The sequence below is a fragment of the Crocodylus porosus genome, unplaced genomic scaffold (genome assembly GCF_001723895.1).
Source record: "Crocodylus porosus isolate Cpor-Errol unplaced genomic scaffold, CroPor_comp1, whole genome shotgun sequence".
In the NCBI taxonomy this organism is placed as follows: Eukaryota; Metazoa; Chordata; order Crocodylia; family Crocodylidae; genus Crocodylus; species Crocodylus porosus.
This window is the reverse complement of record NW_017728931.1, coordinates 31,654,084-31,672,833: the sequence shown is the minus strand read 5'-3', so window position 1 is coordinate 31,672,833 and position 18,750 is coordinate 31,654,084.

Sequence of the window (18,750 nt, the reverse complement as noted above, 5' to 3'; positions counted from 1 at the left end):
TTGAGCTTTAATCCACGTACCTGAGCTGCACCCACCAGTACGAAGCTGATGCCAGAGCCTGGAGCAGCTGTTTGCAGCCTCCAAGCTGCAGCCGGCCCGGGCTCTGGGTTGCCAGCCTGAGTTCCATTGCTGCCTTTCTAACTGACTTCCTGCAAGTGCGAGCCAAGTATCTATACTCCTCCTTGGTGGCTACCCCCTCCTTCCACAGTTTGTATGCCTCTTTTCTTCCCTCGGCTTTGCTGGATTTCCCTGTTCAGCCAAGAGGATTTCTTGGCCCTTTTACCCCCTTTTATGTGCAATGGGATTGTCCCCTTCTGTGCCCAAATGATTATTCCCTTGAGAAATGAGCACCTTTCCTGGACTCCCATCTCACCAATGCTCGTGTCCTTCAGTGCCTCGCTTACTAACCTCCTTTCTGAAGTCTAGCACTTCTGCCCTACTGGTTATCTTCCCCACCTTTCACCAGATTGTGTATTCTAACAATTGGTGGTCCCTAAACCCTAGGTTACCTTGTATCTGCAGATCCCCTGTAGCAAACACCAAGTCCAGTACGGCATTTCCCTTAGTGGGACCGTATACCTCCTGTGTTAGGTGGAGGTCTGGCACGCAGGTTAAGAATCTATGTGAACAGTCAGATCTAGCTGACTGCTCCTCCCAGCAGATAGGCAGGTAGTTTAGGTCACCCATGACGACCATGTCCCTTGACTGTACGGCCTCTGAGAGCTGCCTTGAGAATTCCAGGTCTAGCTCATCCTCCTGGTGTGGCAGTCTGTAATAGACCCCCACTACCAAGTCCCTTTTCCCCCTAGCCCCCTTGTATTCTGACCCACAGTACCTCTATTTGCCGTTCTAGTGATCCCATCTTGATTATAGAGAATGTGCATTTTTCCCTAACATAGGCAGCAACACCGCCCCGTACTCCTTTTCTCTACTGTTGCACCCATACGGCCTATAGCCCTCAATGCCTACTGTCCAATTGTGGGTAGCGTCCCACCAGGTTTCAGGTTCTGCAGCAGTAACACAAAATACTAAATATCAAACCATACAATTTTAATTCTTACAAGCAATAAAGAGGTTAATGCTCAGCATTTTGCTATAAAATTTCATTTCCTTTCTCCAAAGCTGCAGAAAGTCTCATTTTCATGAAGCTTAATTCAACCAGAAATGCCCTTTGTAACTAAAGTGAAGCAAAACAAAAGCATTACAAAGCCACCTGTCAACAAGCCGGAAACCAAGATTGCTGACCTGAGAAAGCAAGTTCAAAGTGACACTTGATACCAACCCTAAACTTTTGTTTTCTTAAATTCACATAAAAATGGGCACGAGTAACCCTGTTTAATATTAAACCTCCCTGATTAGGAAGTGTTGCTTACCTTCCGTTTCATCTAGGCCCTGTGACACACAAATAAAGTTCTTACAAGGCTGATTTGGAAATACTTGCGACTTCAGCTGTCATGTTTTTTGTTTTTTTAAAGAAAACTAAAGACGGATTTCTACGTTCATCAGAAATTTCAGATTATAATGAATTAATAATTTTCACAGCCATAATCTCTACTAATCCCTTAAAAAGTTTCAATGTACTTAAACTGCATGTATGCAAATAGCATTAAAGACAAACCATCTGGAAAGTAGCATAACCCATTCTAGGTGCAATTAAGGTAACTGGATGGTAAATGCCTTGCATCAGGAGTCAGAGAGTGCCACATACAATTATGTTAATATACAGGCAATCACCAGAAACTGTTGTCTCACCATAAAAGTTACATGGCTGTGACAGTGAGAATCACCTTGAACTCAGACCTTTATCTTTTTTGCACAAACCACTTCGACCACTAAGCTTCAGAGTTGCTTTATGAACAAAAATGACTAATAGCTGCATCTTAACCTTTGAAACCTTCTCCATTTTATGGGAATCTAATAAATTGTTTTGTCCAGCATAACACTACATCTTTCTCCAGCAGAAAATATAGTACTCTGAAAAGTCTGTATGTGCAGAGGGGAAGTTTCTTACCAGGCATTGTATTTTTCCTGTATTGTGCTATCTCCTGTTGGTTAGAAGAGGACAATATGCAAGAATATCCAAGTCTTAAAGCAATGAAAACAAAGATAGAGGGCATCTATACACAAGCTATGAGATGGAAGATGCTTTAATTAGAGCAGCTCTAAGAGCCGCTTTAATTAAAACATTTGCAGCGTCACAGGTATTCAGCAAGATGGCGGTGGGGTTGCTTTAACTAAAGTTCATTTGACAAGCCTTGGTTAAAGTGCCTCCGCAAGCACTTTGAAGCCTGGGGATGACGAATACATGAGATACAGAGGCTGCTGGAGCATGCTAAATAGCATGTGTTGGAACAGAGGCCCGTCACCTGAATGGGTGCCCATAAAGACCCTGAAAATAGGATGTATGGGGCAGAAGGAGGAAGATCCTAGAGACGCAAAGAATAAAGGAGGTTTATATATATTATTTTCCCCTGAAAAAAGGTTGAGCGCAAAACACAAAGCAGCTTCACTTTCATTAATTCTAGAAAGAGCAGAGGCCCATGATTCAGAGGTGGCTCTTCCAACTTCTCTTGCAAACCACTATTCCTATTTTTGCCACACCAAACCTCCATTTCCTTCCTACTCTATATTTCACATGAGAAAATGCAGATTTGCATCTGGATCAGTACAACAACAACTTTAAAATTTAAGATGAATGACCCTCCAATAATTAGATTCTGTAGACAGAATTTGTTACAAATTGTTATAATTTTTCATGTACAGAAACTAATAATTGGAGGCTCATCTTAATTTTCTCCTCTTGCCTCAACACTGTGGCAGGGAGGCAAGTGGTAGGGGAGCAGAGTGTCCTGACCCCTGCACCTCTCCCCCATCACTTACCCCTTCTGCCACGTGCACTCCTGGCACTCTTTCCATGGTGGCTTCCTTCCTCACTACCTGCTCCCCCAGTACCTGTGCCCCCTGCTGCCTGGTCTCTGTGGTGCCTGCACCCTGCAGCAATTAGCCTTGGAATTGGGGTCAAAGCCAAATCTGGGGCCAGTGCTAGGCCTGCTACTCCCACAACTGCTGCTGCTGGCTCCAGAACCTGGCTTGCTTGGCATGTGTTCACAGGCCCCAGCCAGGGCAGATCCCGAACTGAGGGTAAGCAGCAAAGGGAGGGGAAGGGGCAAATGGGAGGACAGACAGAGCAGAGGGGGCAGGTGGTGAGGAAGTGACAGTGGTTATGGTTGCCAATTTTGAGTCCAGGTCAGGCCCAGAGCTGCACCAGCATTGTGCCCACTTACCCCTCTCCTTATAGTTGAATCCATGATAAAAGGCTCCCCCCCACACCCTGCATGTTGAATGGGGGAGGGGAGCCTCATCTTAGATTCAAGTAAATACAGTATGTAGGAATGCTGGCTTTTGTAGGCAATGGTGAAATGCTGAGTAGGTTGGGGGAAAAAAATCTAAGTTTAAAGCTTTCTTTGGGATTAAAAAAGTAAGTTAGAGTTAAAAAACGTAAAACTATTTTTTGCTTTGCAAACTAAAATTAAATAGAAGCATCTATTCAAATTTTAGAATGTTACCATGAACATGCTATTTTGTGAAATATTATTTCAACTTCAACACTCCATTTTTTTAGATCAGAAAATGCAAGTCAAATGCTAACTGCTTATAATCAGGAGTATATATATCCTTCTTTCAAAATGAGCAAAATAACCATCACTTCAGTGCAGAGCATTTCATAAGGTCAACAACAAAAGGAAGAAGTCTCTTAACTGTGATTCAGAAGTCAGCTGCTTCCAATTGAGCTCTCATTTCCTGGAAGCCTCCTGCACTTGGATGGTTGCTACTTATTTACCCTTTCCATGAGCCTGACACTGGTTTGCTTTACTAAAATGAAAAAAGAACGAACAAACGAACGAACAAACAAACAGCTTGCTAAAGTAATATTTATAAAAGGGCCCAAAACTACATCCTTGGGATATTATAACTAAAACCAACAGAACAATAGTTTGGATCAACAGGATTCAAACTCAGCAAGTGTCAACATTCTCTCCAAATTATACAAGGCGTGTACAGACACACACATGCGCTTACTTAACCTCCATACAATTTTAAAGTCTTTTTCCCCTCTCATCAGACTCATGTGTTGAGGGATATGCAAGGAAGGAACAACGTGGCATGTTGATTTAAACAGTAGGCTGAAAATAAGAAGAGCTGAGACCCAGTTCTTTCTAGATCATGTGGCCTTCACCTGCCCATTTTCATTCTGAGGACTTCCATTTGAAAGCAAGAAAATAAAAGAAAAACAAACTTCAAGGACAGCTTTACCTGCCTTGAGTTCAAAAGCGGGCATATATAACTAAAAACAGTAAAATTCCTAACCTCACTCTTAAGCTACTAAATACTCAGCACTTTTGGAAATATGGCAGTTTTCATAAATTCATAAATATTTATCTAGGAAGTATTTTAAATTTGGTCATTTAAAAATCTTGACTGCCAAATTCTGTGAATATGCATGCGCATATACTGACTAAAATAAGTGTCTGCAAGGTAGCCCAGACTATAGAGCAATTCAGTAAACAAAAAACACTAACCAAATGTAAACAGACTTATCTGGTACCAAGATGGGAAAAGATCATATTCTATAGTCAATGCAGCTACACTAGCAAATTCAATGTTTTTTGGGACAGAATTTGCCAATTCATTGAAATCAAAGCATTCTGTTGAGACATGCCAGTTTTGACCAAAAAACCCAGGCAGACTTCCAAGAGAAACTTGCCTGGGGTCTAACCAGCTTATCAGGGGTTCCAGCTGGGGCCCCCGATTTCCAGTGGAGCTGAGAAGAGAACAGCAAGTCCACCTTGCACAGAATTCAACATTTGTGGAACAAAACCAGTGTCCTAACTCTCAAAATTCCCTGTGAAAACAAATCACTGCTCTCCTCCCAGTTTTTTTTTTTTTAAAGCCTTTTATTTAAAGAGTAAAATAGGACCAAACCTATTTATTCACTATGGTTTCTGTTTCCCAATCAACAGAGATCAGAGTCCACTTTCTGAACATGACCTTTTTAGTAAATGCAGAAGTGCTTTTGGTGATTTAAATATCACGTATAAAATAACTATCTACACTCTTCATAAAAATATATCTACCCTTCTGTAAACGTAAAGAAAGGATTGAGTCAGCCCTTCAACATAGTCATTTGACTTTGTGCAGGGGCTTGCCTCATCTTGCTACATGGTGCTGCTCCATCCAAGAGGTATATGCCATACCAAGTCACTGCATGCCAGCATCCCTTCAGAACCAGTTCAAATCATCTGAAAAAACCAAGTAGAATAATAGACGTTTTCCAAAAAACAGAAAATAAGATGAGTGAAGGACATATGAACAACTGATTTTCTATGAGGTCCTGAACTGTGAAAACTTCTTGCATTTATGTAGGGCTATTCTGGAGGGTCAAAGGAGGCTTTTACATCAGGGTCCTTATAAATTAGATTGAAAGATAAGGACCTAAATTGAATAAAACCTTCTTACACAGTTAATGTAACAAAAAAGACCTTATCTACCCGGTCTCTAAATTATAAAATTAGAGTTGTAAGGTATGTATATTGTTATACATTTTCTGTTTACAACTGATGTGATCCAAGAAGGATCATTTTCCTGTACTCTGCAGGTATATTAGATAAGCTCCAAACTCTTATTCTTTCAAATAAAGAAATCTCTGTTTCACACAAAGCCTCCATTCAATATTCCTGTTTTTATAACAGCAATAAAAATATTAGTGCCCTTGATAATTTGCTCACATATGCCAATAAAAGCACACTGGATTCATTCCAACATTCACACAGCAACACTTAAAAAAACTAAAAAAAAAGTTATGAAATCCTACTTTCATGTGCACTCCTAGTTCTTCTGTTTTCATTAAAAAAAGGGTTTGTACTCATGCATAGGGCAACCTACATAGGAAGATATAAAAAGCGGGGTTGTTAATGGACCCTTCTTTGATAGCGAACTTGAAAAGTTTCAACAAACTAGATTTATAGCATTTTAAGCCCATGGTTTCCTGAACTGTGAAGATGAAGGCTAAGAAAATGGAGCTTTATCCCCATTTTACACATGAAGAAGTAAGGCACAAAGACATTAAAAGGCAACATCCACACTGGTAAACAGCTACCTAAATAAAAGTTTAAGAAGAGACGGATGAGAATACAGGCAGGAAGGCACCAATTTTAGTTGTTTGAACATAAACCTTTAGTTATAACTTGAAACAGCAATACTGTGAGAAGGAATTTGAAGACCTCCTCCAATACTAAATATTGTTTGTCTGGCTTTACTGGGGAAATCAACATATGGATCTGCCCTTCAAAAAGTATCTTTTTTCCTGAAGACTTTAACGTGGTCCATAACTGTAGTGTGAAACAGGTATCTGCATAAAACAAAATAAACAGTCACAACAGACACTGAACAAATGCTGCATGCAGAGACTTACACTGTCAGGAAATATCACTTACCTAAAACTAAAATAAATAAATAAATAATTCTATAGCCTTCACCCAATAAGTAGTGATATGGGCTTATAAAAATATCTTGTTCCTCAGCCCAACTTTGCAGAGAACGCTTGTGCTTAGCAAAATTCCAAACTTCTTTTGTAGCTTAATGCACCTATCAGCACTGCGCTAGGTTTAAAGGGCAAAAATTCATAACACCCTTTTGAATGTTTTTTCTAACTAAGCAATCAAAACTAAGCAAATGTCAGCCTTCATTTTTCCCCTCAGGAACCTGAAAAATACGTTAGAAGGGGAAAGAAAAAATCACATTTTTGTATTGCCCATCATTAGCCAAATGTTTTTCTAACCCTGTCCCCTTCAACTTATATAACCTCTTGCCCTTCTTCCACAAATTGTTTTATTCCACTTGACACTTTTCTCCTCCTTTTCCCTTAGTCTGCACACTTACAACAACCTTTCTGAAAGCCAAGTTATACTCCAGGAAAAAGAAAGACAACTGCACACCCTTCAAGCTTCTATGTACTGTTAAAAGCCTTACCTAGAGTAGTCATTCAGTATATTCCATAGATCCTCATAAGATCCTTCCTCTCCCTTTTTACATACTGGGATATACAGTGAAACATTTAACCATCAATACTGGAAATACTGCATTTGAGATTGGTTTTAGAATTTATTGAAATGCATACAGCAAGGCTATTATTTCAAGCTCTACAAACTCAAAAAGACATCACTGCACCAATAACATTACAAAGGTTCTCTTCAAAGTCAAGATAGCTGGAGTTTTAAGGGGTTTTCCTCTTTATGAAATCAGAAACTCTGAAGAAAAACTGAGATGGTGGTATCTATTCCCTCTCAGGTAGCTGTTACTATACACACTTGTCTTCACTGAAAAAGCTAGCTCAAGTGCATCCACTTAAGTTATTCCATTTGACCAAGCCCACCTCAAGTGAGAGCAGACCCAGTGCAAAACAACTGCTCTACATGAACGAATTTGAATTGCTGCTCAGATTGATGGGATTAGCATTTAAAGCTTAAGGAACTGTGTCCAGTTTAGCCACAGCTGATACCTATATAATTAATGGCAAACATCAGCACCACCAGGTCATACACCACAATGACCAACTAATCTAGCCTTTTTGTTAAAGGTTAAACTTTCATTCACAAACAAACTTGATGAAAACCAGCAATACTCAGGCCTTTTCGAGGAGGTGGCATCATTCAGGTAAAACAATCTCTCAGCTGACAACTGTTGACAAAACACTGGTGCCAATGGCATCTAAAACCCAGTCTCGCCCACAATCAATCACATCTGCTGATGCAATATTTTACAGTTAGGACACACAATATTGGCAAAAACAGCCATATGGGTTGGTGCTTTAGATGTGCTGCTAAAGGTGGAATGGGATCTGATGTGTGATCCAATCACACTTCCTGCCATGCCATGCCACATGTTTATGGCAGGAGGCATGATTGTGGGATTGCAAATTAGATCCCATCACACCTTATTGCCAGTGCAGGGAGAGCCTGGGATTGTGATCAATTACTACAAATGTTCTGTGGAATAACTTTGTGTCTTATTCCTCCTTTTATCATGATCATGCACTTAATTGATTAAACATATGGCTGAGTGACAGTTTGTGATGTGATTAAGTGGTTAATCACATCTTAAGTGTAATGTATAGATAAGGCTTTAGTGACTGCAGATATATGCAATGGTAAATCAACAGAAGTTCAGCAGCAAGACTTTCTAGTATAGAAATAATCTGGCTCAAATTTAAAGCACCACTAGTTTAACCTAGAGATGTACGGGCATAGACAGGAGTCAAATATGGGGCAACATTTGAGTTATACCTTGAACAAACAGAACACATGCACCCTGTAAAATACTCATTTCAGTATTCAGGCCTTGAAACTATTACCATCAGCCTGGAGTCATTTTTTCTTTGTTGGGTATACATAAAAAAAGCCATAATAGGACAGTTAGGTACTTGGTTCGCACTTCCAATCAGCAAGACTTGGATGCCTAAGCTGCAAGAACCTCGTTCCATATTCAAAGCTGAATCACTGTCTAGTTGTAATGGTAAACCTTTTCTCTGTTGCAATGCTGAACTTCTTTGCAACGGTCACAGAACCATAAGGCTCAAGTGGTGTTTAGTCATGTAATCACACAGCATGGATCCACCACCACACACAGTCAAATAACTTCCTCTGAAGCAGCTGTGCCAGTCCTGGTCATTCAGTTGGTACAGTAAATGCATTAGGCTGTTTAAGATGCACCGACTCTACTGTGTCCTTAAGAATTACTTCACCACCCCAAACAACTACATTTGAAGTGAGCCCCTTCCCTACAGATAAATGGTGACAATAGAAACATTCATCCCTGAATTGTGTAGGAGGCTGGTGGGAGAGAAGCAATTAATTAGGATGCTACATGGTGCAGGATGAATGAAGGGGTTACTGAATAATTCGCTGCCATGAATATCACTGTCAAACACCTCCTAGCCATAGGGGCTGGCACAATTAATATCCAGTCAGGCAGGCCAAACTAACCACCTTCATAATCTTTATTAAAGAGAACATAACATGGTCGGGAACCTAAAGACTGAAGCCAGAATTTATGAAAAGTATCTGTCAAAACAATTTGCTTTCTTTAGTTTTACTCAGATTTATGATTCAGTGTTGCTGAGTTAAGTCAGTATCAGCTGCTGCCAATATCTTAGGTAATATTAAGCTGATAGATACGTGATTGGGTTTTTTTTTCTTAAAAGAAGTAATAAAGGAATGAGATGATAGCTCTAACCAAGGGAGAGAGTCTTAGGACCACAGACATTAGAAATGTCAATGACATCCTACACCCAAAGGCAGAAAATGAGACAGGGAGGTTTAACTGCAGCAGAGTGGATTTCGATTACATTTCAGAAACCTTCTAACTTCAAGAACAATAGAAGAAGCTTCCCAGAAAAGTTGTGGAATATCTATTACTGGAAGTTTCAAGAAGGTGGGATAAGCATTTGTCTGTGGTGGTTTAGGGACAGCACATCTGCATCTGTACACGGGGTTCAACTGGATGACCTTTCAGGTCCCTTCCAATCCTATAATTCTATGATTGTAGCTTGCCCAGTTCAGCCCCTACATCTGAAGCAAGGCTGTTCGGTCTGTGGTAAGGCTTTTCTTCATTGCAATTTTCCCTGCTAGAGCATGGCCTCTTGGAATTTACACACAGTCAAACAATACACAGATTAGGCACTATTTTCTGCAGCAGCTAACAAAAGCATATTGCTGGAAGCAGCTCAATTTGATTGAGTTTATGCTCACACACACTGTAATCCTTGTACCATGTTTGTTTGTTTTTTTAATAATTTTTCCATATCCTTTCCCTCACAAACCAGGAATGCACGCTGAATTCAAAGAATGGATCTACTAAGGCTACAAAGAGCATCTCTGCTACCACAGACCAGTGGTGTTCAATCTCCAGCCTGCAAAGCTATGCCATCCAGCCCATGGGTCTGGAAGTTTGTCAGCAGAGGAATTGCTCCCAGACCTACAGCAATTAATACCACCACCACTCCCCACTATCAAACTTTTGGACCCACAGGACCCACAGTCCAGATGACATGGCCCTGTCCACCAGATCTTACCAGGACATGGTCACTCAGTGTTAAGATGTGGGCTGAAGAGCTGAGCTGCCATGTGTGTCTAGTCTACAGAGACAAACCCATGCACAGGATCCAGCCCACAGGGCCTGGTGAGGTTGAGCACTACTGCCATAGTCCCAGATTTCAAAACTGATTAATGATTTGGGATGCATATGGTTTTTGCATGCCCAGTTTAAGATACTACAAAAACAGGCTCAACTTTGACAAAGTAGAGAACACTCACTCTCTGCAAATCAAGTTCTTTTAAGAACAGGCTGGGTATCCAAAACATACTTCAAAATAATTAGTCACTTCAGAAAATGTAGACTCCCCCTCACCATGTTATCACATGGAGCTCAGCGACAGAAAATTCCTCTAGGTCTTCATAATCAGGTATGAACTGTAAAATGATATGCATCCAGCAGAAAACTCCATTTGCCTGCAAATATGGCAATTCTAACAGGTGTTCAGAATCTATTTAGTTAAAAATTCTAATTAGTCCTTACAGGTTTTCCTGCTGGCAATACTGATTGGCACACATGAAGGACTTTTATTCCCAACACTTCTTCCACATTTTAATTTTGCTTTGTAGACAGCTGTTCCTCATTTTGTACCCCTGCTTTTTCCCCCCAGTGAAAGGATACATTTGTTTATTTTGAATAAACTCACTTTCGTCAATTTACACTTCGTTTAGCAGGTTCATTCCTTTTGTCTCTATTAGTTTTGGCAAGTCTATCAATTCTAACTCTTAGCTTGTCAACTAGGGCTGTGTGAAGCTTCAGTCCCCAATTCAATTTTGTGGAGATTTGGCTTGATATGGTGGCTGAATCCCCGAATCTGAAACGAATCAGGAGACCCTTTAATCTCTCTGAATCGATTCAGAGAGATTTGGAAAGATTTGGAGATTTGGACAGACACAGCTTTAAATGTTTTTTCTACATATCTCGAGGTACCAGGCAGCTCATGAATGCTGTGATGCTGGGGCGGATGGAGTGTCCCACAGGAACATTGGGGAGCTCCCCAGTGCACTTGGCAGTAGACCCAGAAGTGGACCAGAAGCACTTCCAGGTCCGCTGAGGAGCTTGACTGGCGCCTCCTGGGTCTTGTGGGGGGGGGGGGGGGCAGCACCTGGGGTCCCCCTATTGCCAATCACCGAGCTGGTGGGGCACAGGGCACCCCCCTCGCGTGCTCCCCAGTGAACCCAATAGTACTTCTGGTCCACTTTTGGGTTCAGCGCTGAGCATGAGGGGAGGCCCCCCACACTCCTGTGGGCTGCTCCATGCACCCCAGCATCACAGCATTCAGGAGCCATGCCTGGTAACTCCAGGTATGTAGAAAAAACATTTAAAGCTGTCTCTATGGCCAAATCACTGATTCTCCAAATTGAATCTTCAAATTCAGCTTTGACTAAATCAAAATCTGGGACAGTGATCTGAATCAATGAATCAAATCACTGTCCCTGACTTGGGCTGAAACTGAATCAAATATGGCCCACTTTGCACACTCCTATTGTCAACCCAATTCACAACCATACTAAGTCACTTTCAAAGTAGACTTTTATTATTTATTGTCCTTCATAATATGTATTATGGGGTGTTATATGTAACATGATGAAGTAACCCAAATACACTGCTGCACATTACATTTCCTTTGTCTGGTAAATTAACAGTTAATTTCAGCTTCCTTACCACTGTACTTTTAGTTTTACTATAGAAGCAGTGCAGCAAGGGTAGGGCTTCTTCAAAAGGAAATGAGATACTATTTCACTTGTTCCTGGAATAAAAATAAATAAAATATGTCATGTAGCTTAACACTTCTCAAATATGAGACTATTTCTATTCAATGTTCTTTTACTACCCTACTTGCTGTGCTTTAGTATACTCTAGGGGCAAGTGAGATATGCAACACAGAAAACTGGCCACCAAGGATATGCAGCTGGTGCCAAAATGACCACAAATAATTTTCCACCACATACTTCCCAACCCCTTTAAACACAAATGAGGAATGGAAGAATTCTCTCACTCCAGCAAAATGACTCACATTATTGGCTAGGATTGATGGTGGCTGGAACTGTCAAAAAATGGTACTGCACAGAATGGAGGAAACGCATGCTTCAGGATTTTCATGTACTTACTTTTCTACATAATGAAAAGCCCTCACCGTATCTGAGATATTCTCAGGGCTTGAGACATTTCAGCAACATGCAGGAAGGTAAGGGAGGAATACTCAGGAAGTTAGGAGGAGAAACCTATAGTGGAATTAAAATCCATGTTGGACATGGGAATGGAAACAGATAGAGGGGTCAGGAATGGGAGCATGAATGAATGCAAAGGCATAATTAAAACGTCTTTTAAGTATGCAGTTTCCATTTCACTTTTGCGTGTAAGAGGCTGGGGAAAAAGAATTTCTTACACAGGATGCTATATTTTGCCTCCATCATCCTTTCTCTGTTTTTCTTTCAGCGATTCTTTTCTTTCCCTTGCTGTCAGGTCCTTCTATAAAATTGGAATTGTGAAAAATCAACTCCATTTCACTTCTTATATTGTTTCATTTTTTGAGTATTTATCGGTTCATGTAACCATGACATATACTTATTATTCACATCATAAATTTTAGGCCCTAAAATTCACACTGTAAACAAAAAACATCCATTATAAAATGCTAAAAGGGAAAACTTGAAATCATCAAAACTCTAGACTAGACACCCGAAGGCACTACTTCACAGTCAGGGCGGCTAGGATCTGGAACCGACTTCCAAGGGAAGTGGTGCTGGCTCCTGCCCTGGGGGTCTTTAAGAGGAGGCTTGACGTTTACCTGGCTGGGGTTATTTGATCCCAGTTTTCTCTCTTGCCCAGGGCAGGGAGTCGGACCTGATGATCTACAAGGTTCCTTCTGACCCTACTGCTATGAATCTAGTTAGGCCCAGGAGAAAACAATGATTATATTATAAGACTGCCTAGAAGGAAGAGGAAATGGGTGGACAAACTGCTGATACGGCAAAGGGGTGGGACTGGTAAACAGAACAACTGTAGTTGTATACAGAAGAGAAGGAAGAGTTTGCTGTTAGCCACATTTGATTTGTTAGAATTTCTGGAAAGGGCATCTAATAAGTGTTTTCCATAACATTGGGTAGGCTTCCCTTTAAACCCCACCCCCCCTGAAAAAACCTTCATAGGACTGAATTTATTCAACAGTCACTTCCCTTCCAACTGCAGTCTTTACAAATCTACTTCTCAAAATAGCAAATAGACAGGCAGTACTTCTGGATGAGTTGTGGCCAAAAAGTTAAACAAAAAAGAACCCTGCCCAGGCCTAAATGAAGTGGCTGGAGGTTTCCAACACAGTAAAAACGTACTTTACACTAGCACAGCTTTAAAACATATGAGCATTCACAGAGCAAAGCCCTAAAAGATGGGTCCTCTCTCAGGAGACATATAGGGAGCAGGAAGATACTCAGATATCTAACAGAAAGGTGATCTGCCAAGGAAAAAAAAAAAACTATACTGTAAGAAAGTTTTGCCTCTGAAGACAGCTTAATCCAGTACCTCTTGCAGCTCCATCTCCATCTTCTCACTCCTACAGTAAACATAAAGACTAGAAACAGGCTGCTGGACCTGTAAGCAGTAGAGAAAGTCTGCCCATAAAACCTATTTATGGAGTGGGGGGGAACAAGGAATAGCATGGGCAACTGGTGCCTCCCAGGGGCACCAGCCATCATGGGTATCCCCCGACACCAGTCAATGACCCCCACGGCCGATTTCACTGATGGGGGATGTGCCTTACGAATCATCTATAAGGAATGGTATCAAACATTCAGGGAAAGATAACAGGAGAAGATACAAAGGAAAAAACACTGACAGTGTACACCAGCAGTTCCAGTGGCTTCTTAATGCACACTGAGCTGAATACAGAGGCCAGCTGAAGAGAGCATTACTGTCCTGATGAGGACAAAGCAATGCAGAGAGAAACAAAGACTGAACAACAGAACAAGCATGGAAGGAGGAGAAAAACAACTGGAAGACTGAAAAACACTTGGTGCATCTACATGTGCACTTCACTGTGGAGTAGATTAACTCTGGAGTAAAACATTACCATCCTACATGTGCACCAGCATTAGGGTGCAGTAAACTAATCAGCTCTGCTGTAAAATAGTACTGTCCCTGATGGTACTACCTTACTGTGGATTAAGTAACTGTACTGAAAGTCACATGTAGATGATGACAGGGGAAGGCTGGGGCACAAGGGTGCTAAATTGTGGGGGCTGCCTGCCACCTAACAACATGGCTCCGCACTCAGTTTCCCATCCAGCCCCTTTGCAGCCTAGGGCTGCTCTGCTGCAACTCAAATTGCTGCTGTCCTGGGCACACGCAGACGCTGCACACAGGAGCAGTTTTCTCTGGCCCAAATGGCTCCAGAATATATTGTGTTGCATTAATTATGTGTATAGATGCACCCACTGCAACGAGGCAAAACAGCAAAGAGCAATTAGTAGATAGACATGGAGGGTAAATTATGTAGGAAGTCCAACAAAACTCACCTCTTATTTGTCACCCACTGGAGACGTTTCCTCAAGACAAGCCAATTCAGTCATCAATCAGCTGCAAAAAAGGAATTAAAAAAAACTAAAAATTAAGAAGAAAGGCAGCATTTTGCAAACACTGTTCCCATATACATGGAAAAGCTGCTGCAGCAGCGTTCAAAAGCCAGAGCACTGCTTCAGATGAAAAAGTCTGAAGGAATGATAACTTGGTCTGTCCAATATACAAGAACTCTTAAGGGGACTACTGCCTCAAAGAATGAAAGGGCAGGGAGCAGAAACTCAAAACTGAGTAAAGAAATGGTCTTCAGCAATAAAAAGAAAGAGGAGTAACAAGACAGTCAACTTCCTGATGGATGCCTGAGGTCCAACGTGTCAAGTATTCATTCTTCACTCTTTCAGCATTAAAATGGCCTCCACATTGATTTTGAAAATAATTCTTTCAAAACATAGTATTCTTAAGCCACATCCTTGCACTGAAATACAAAATGTTTATCCAAAATCAGGTTTTTCCTCCTATTGTATCTTGCTTTCATCTTATGCCTTCCTCTGCTTTGAATAAACTGTGTTTATTCGACTGTGTTGAATAAACCTTGTCTACAGCACATAATGAAAATTTGTCCCTGAACCTCATCAGTAACTCAGAATACTTTCCAAACTATTTTCTCACCACGAGTTTCCTGTGTGTGTCAACACACAGCCTCATGCTCCTTTGATTCCTAAAGGACCTCTGGCACCACTGACTGATGATGCCCTAAGGGATACCAGTCTTTGGGATGGTTTATCCCCAATACATACAGTCAAGGACAAGACATAAAATGAGAGCTGATGACAGAAAAAAAATGGAATGGTCAATATTATTGGAAGAAGAGTTTTTTTTACAAAGCAGCATAAAGGTAAACAAGGAATAAATCCATCACTGTGTTGATTTTAATAAGCTTTATATGCCTTAATTTTAAACAAATTTATCTTTATAAAACACTTAAACACCCATGAATGAAATATAACTTCCACTACTCCCCATCTCTTGCCTGCCACAACTTGCTGTTAACTATATAAAAGGGAAAGTTGCCTAAAGAAGCTGCCCAAATCACCGAAACTCTCTGAATCAATTTGGAGAGCTTCAAATCAATTTGGACCTTTTAATTGGTCTCCTGATTCAGTTCAGATTTGGAAATTCAGCCACCGAATTGGGTTGAATTTCCTCCAAATCAAATCAGCACCTGAAGCTTCACACAGCCCTAATACATTTCTCCCTCCCTCTCTCTCTCTCTCTCATACATAAATCCCTTTATGAAAGTACGTCCTTAATCCACAGAGTGATGGATCTCTAGGAAGTCTTAAGATAAGAGACAATAGGTTAAAGCAGGATTCATCCTAAGGGGTTCACTCTTAGTTGAGATCTATTTCTATTTATTCCAGTGGATCCTACAGCTTTTTCATTTTAATTACATTCTGTACTTTCAAGAACAGATTTTATCCATCAATGCACAGGTTTTTCTTCAAACAAGGAAAACCTACCTTTGGAGATCTACTCATGTTTCTTCCTCAAAAGGGAAAGCTACACTTTTTCAGAGAATATTCTGTGGCATTTGCAAAACCAGACTAATTACTGAACTCAACTTGTGTTGCTTATTCTTTGATTTTACCTATTGGAAAGAGCTCAAACCTCAGTATCTGAGCACCCAGGAACACCAAGATAAATTACAGAATAAAAACACTGCATAAGTAATATTCATACACACCTCAGGTTAGTTACGTAGCCATTTTTTGCCATCATTTGTATTTGCCTCTAACTACCTTGGTAAATAATTTATTTGACCACAGTACGCTGTCACTATTGAGTAGATCCCACCTCCACAACTGTACAGAACACTGATGTTTACAAATCATTCTGTTCACAGCTCCTATAATATTAGTCCTATCTGTTTTAAGGACTCTAATGTACAATGGAAAATACGAAAGAAGCGATCCTTCATTTATTATTGTAACTTTTCTCTTTTCACCTTATTCTATCTGCTGTGCCTACAAAACAAGCTCTTATGGAACAAGGAAACAGAAGCCTTGGTTCACAGAATGAGGTTAGCTCAGAAAATGAATTAGAAGCCTGCAGTTTGTACAGGTAGATTGTAAATTTTGAGAGAGGGAGGAGAAAAAGCAGCTCAATACAGTAGCAGCCTTTCTTGAATTCAATTTCTAATTCATAATTGAGGCTGACTGATGTGTTTGTTTTGTTTGGGTTTTTTTGCTAAAATATAAAGTATGTGTATATTTTTAAATACACACAGGAACTCATAGATAATACAATGAAAGAAGGAGTGTACGCTTATATAAAGATATAATTATTTATAGAAATAAATGGGGGTGGTTTTTAGGGTAAAAGTTTGTTCTTTTTCTTATTTGTTTTGTTTATTTATAACTAGAAACTTAGGGGGAGGGGACAAACTCAATTAGAAGCAAGCCATCTTGAGTCTGTAACTAACGACTACCTGGGTTCACTACCAGGGTACTGCAAGAGAATGGTTTAATTATTTACAGTGCATTCCATGAAAGACTGTTTTCCAAGGTCATCTATTACGAAGTGTGAAGATAAAACATTAGCTCCCAATAGTATAAACGCCAGCACATGAACTCTATCAATTTGGGTTGTAAAGTAAAGGAGAATGCCGAAATGCACCTTTAAATAAACATGCAAGACTCAGAGAAGATTTCAGAACTAGGTTAGTAACAGGATAAATATTTTCACTTAAAACAAAGGGGAAGTACTTTATAAATAGGACATGGTATTTAAGTGGCATAACAGGAGATTACCACAACAGCCTCAAAATGAAAATTGTAAAAATGTAAACAGATCATGAACGAATCATTAAAATGGACTTTTTCACAAGCTACAGTTACTGCTAGCCTAATTTATGGGAGGGAAATTTAACATGCCAGTCCCTTTGCATGTGTAACAATTTCCATTTGCAAACAAAAAAAGAAGACTGCCAACAGTGCACAAGAGGTTACTTAAGCATTCACAACATGTTTAATTTGAGCCAATACAGCCAATACATGCATAGCTCTCCACTATGCCAGACTCCAACACTGAAGAACCAACTTTGATGGGAACTGGACATTTTTATAAAGGTTTTTTTTTTATTGTAGTGGCCACTAAAGACATATCAGAATAGGCATGACAGCACACAGATACATCCCAGAGCAGGTGAAGCGGACAAAAATCTGAGGTTCTAATGGAGCTAAGGTAGATGGGACTCCTTGCCTGACATGTAATTCATTGCTTGTTGCAAAGTACAATGGCAAATGCAATGCTGGCAAGGAAAAGTGGCAGTGGTGAGCACTCCCCCAGGGCTGTGGCAGGAAGAAGTAGTGGTGGTGGCAGCCAGGTCCTAGTGCACCCCATCAAGGGAATAATACTAGTGCAATCTTACTACTGCCATGGTTTAGATCACTCATACGCACAGAGTAATCTTCTGAGTGGTTTTTTTTTTTTTTTTTTTTGCAGGTAGTCTCAATTTTTGGGTATCCAAAATTGATACCTACCAGAAAGGGTCTGATCTTCAAACAGAATCAAGTTGCTTCCTTCTGAATGTAAAGCTACCACATGACAAAAGCAGGCATTCCCAGAAAAAGCATAAAAAGCCACTAAGTTCATGTAAATCAAGTCAGTTTTGGGTATACCGTTGATTTTGATCATTTCTAATTTCCATATTTATCATCCAAGTGCCAAAAGCACTATTAAAAAAAATCTCTCTCTGAAGAATGCTGCAACGTGACCACAAGAAGCTAAATTAATGTTCATTTTACCACAGAAAACCTTCTGTAGCAAGAGCATTTTCATAGAATGCTTACTGCCCCAGATGACTAAACAGTGTTGCATTTATGGCATGTAAGAGTAACAGTAATGAAACTAATGCTTGGTTACGGTTACAGGAAGGACAAAGAAGTTAGGCTATTCAATAACATAATCAGTTGAGTGTAAAATTGCTATGCACAACTGTGATAGGTATATGTTACCATAGACTTGCTTTCACTTTGTTGAATAAAAAGCTATTACTATGTTGTTATTGCATTGTTTTCAAATGGA